The sequence below is a fragment of the Octopus bimaculoides genome, chromosome 2, assembly GCF_001194135.2.
Source record: "Octopus bimaculoides isolate UCB-OBI-ISO-001 chromosome 2, ASM119413v2, whole genome shotgun sequence".
In the NCBI taxonomy this organism is placed as follows: domain Eukaryota; kingdom Metazoa; phylum Mollusca; class Cephalopoda; order Octopoda; family Octopodidae; genus Octopus; species Octopus bimaculoides.
The window spans coordinates 13,772,884-13,775,977 of NC_068982.1; positions in this window are offsets into that span (position 1 = coordinate 13,772,884).

A 3,094-nucleotide genomic window follows, 5' to 3' on the forward strand; every position below is an offset into this window, starting at 1 on the left:
GAGGAGGAGGAGGAGGAGGAAGAGGAGGGGGGCAATTCTGGACAGAGGAAAAGCAAAGCTGATCTCAGAGGGGTTTGAACTCAGGATGTAGCACCCAGAATAAATGCGGCAAAGTATTTTCTCCATTACTCCAATGACTCTGCAGATCCCCTTCTCCTTTTCCACAGACCGACCCCTTCCCCTTATTTCGTATTGGTCTCAAACTTTGGCAACAAGGCCAGAAAATTGGTTGGGGGTGTGCACGGGCTAAGTTGAATAACATCGACCACAGCGCTCAACTGGTACTTATTTTATCAACCCTGAATGGATAAAAGGTAAAGTCGACCTCAGCAGAATTTGAACTTAGAGCCTGAAGACAGATGAAATGTCAGTAAGAATTTTGCCTGGCATGCTTACGATTCTACCAGCTTGCCACCTTTCTCTTCTTATCGAACATATCATTTCTGTTTGGTTTACTTACAGACTTTAAGCATTAACAAACAATGGTAGATTGTTAACAGTTAATACTGTTCTCTTTCTGACAAAATTTATAAATTATTCACTTTTGTTTTTGAAGTGGAATAAATTTTGCAAATTTAGACATTTAAGAATTGTTAAAGTAATTGTTTTTACAGCTGAATGGGTTTTTTTTACTCTAATGGTTACATAATGGTTTATCAGAAATGTCAGGAAAACTGGTTTTAGTAATAAGATTCAAAGTAAAGAACCTGTATCAAGCAGTCTTAACTATATGACCCAGAGAAAATATCTCAGGGACATGTTCTGCATGCAAATATGAATAGCATTTGTATTTGTTTAACATTTCTCCATTTTTTTTCCTGTCCATGTTTTCGTATACATTTGCTGCTTTTTCCAAGGAATCTAGTGCTCTTAGCTTAGATTTTCCTCGGGGTTGACCAGATTGGAGAAGTCTTGAGTATAACCAGCAGAAACTGCAAGGATGATCTGGAACTAGACTGAAGAAAGAAATCTCCGAATGACCCGTCCTTCTTTTTCTTGTCCCTTTTTGTATCATCTAACTGTCTTGATGCATTGTTGTAGCCTGTTGAGTTCTTGTCCCATTTTTTGTATTCTTTTAAATGTGTATATATATATATATATATATATATATATATATATATATAAAAACAGGGTAACAGTTATTAAAAAAATGATAGGTGCAAGAGTGGTTGTATAGTAAGTAGCTTGCTTACCAACTACATGGTTCTGGGTTCATTCCCACTGCGTGGCACCTTAGGCAAGTGTCTTCTACTATAGCCTCGGGCCGGTCAAAGCCTTGTGAGTGGATTTGGCAGACAGAAACTGAAAGAAGCCCGTCGTATGTATGTATGTATATATATATGTGTGTGTGTATATGTGTGTGTGTGTTTGTGTTTGTCCCCCCAACATTGCTTAACAACCGATGCTTTACAGGTGTTTTTCATATGGCTAAGAATTGGCACTAAAAATGAATCCTGATCTATGCCAAAAAGTGAATGAAAACTTTAGATAAAATTGATCACATCTGCAGATCATTGTTGGTAGATTCTAGAATTAAAACAAGGCATTGAAAAGAAGTTGAAAAGAATTTTGTGATGACAAAAACTCCATTTAACAAAAGTGTGGATATTTCTTTTGCTGCAATCCTCAACAGAAATAAACATAACATTATTAGCTGTGCAAATATATATTTGTTTCCAAATGATTATAAAAATGAATGATTCAATCAATCAATCGTACCTATTGTAATCCTAAACACAACTTAGCCTAATATTGTTGAACAAACACAAGTTAAACTGGGTCAGTGTTTCAGATTGAAATATATCTTAACAGCAATTGTTAAGTCGTTCTATTCAATTTACCGAAAAGTTGTTGATAAAAATCTTTTCTATGAAGAAAGAATAAACAAAGTTACTGCATAAGTTACAGTGAAACTGCAGTATTAATGATGGAGAACCATCACTTGTTATGGCACCACACACACACACACAGACTGAGATTATATTTTACCTGAAATCACGGACAAGCTTTCCTATTTAACTCATAAAATCAATACTTATACTGTAGCTGTTCATAATAGAACAGTAAGTAGTGTTACAAGGAATTTAGAAAGCTTTTGTTTTTGTTAATTATTTAGTATTTTTTTTATTTCTCTTTATGAAAGACAGTTGTAGATGTTAAAGGTTAGACACAAATACTGAGGTACATTAAATCATGGTTTGCAAAGTTCATGAAATCAAGTAGAAGACCTACAAACAGCTACAAGGCCTAAAAAATATAGTATTTTCTAGAATCATAAAGACTATCATAAACCATGTTCATGAAACAATTAGGTTGGAAAGCAAGTCTTGTTGAATTTTTAACACTTTCATTTTGGAAGTATTTTTTCAATATTTATGGTAAAATAAACATTAATGTTTTTTTTTTTTGTCTTTCTTCACAGGTTACTTTCTATCATTGTAGCTAAATTCATATCGATTTTACTCTTCTAAAATTAGTTTACATGAGACCTATATCGGATACAGTATGCTGTGTGAATTCAAAATGTGCTCTTCAGCAATCGAAGCAGGAAGAAACATTCATTCTGTCTATGATAATGAAGCTTTGAGAGTCTGGACATGCTAACAATGGTTTGCTCAGTTTTGCTCAGGAATTTTTCTACTCCAGATTCCCATCAATCTGAATAACAAAGTTCAGCCAATATCGAGCTTCTGAAAACCTTATTTGGTGAAAATCCCAAGCAAGCTGGATGAGAATTAAGAAAACAATTCAATTCAAGTCAGACTTGTGTGTGTGTGTGTGTTTGTGTGTGCGTGTGTATTTGTTTATCTGTGTTTGTCACCCCACCATTGCTTGACAATCGATGTTTGTATGTTTATGTCCCCGTAACTTAGTGGTTCGGCAAAAGAGACCAATAGAATAAGTACTAGGCTTACAATGAATAAGCCCTGGAGTTGGTATGTTCTACTAAAGGTGGTGCTCCAGCATGGCTGCAGTCAAATGACTGAAACAAGTAAAAGAATAATAACAAGGGGAAATATTATCTTGATTAGATATATTACTTAAGACCAAAGGAATATTGTTTCTTTCCCATCTGGAAATGCTACAGTGATTT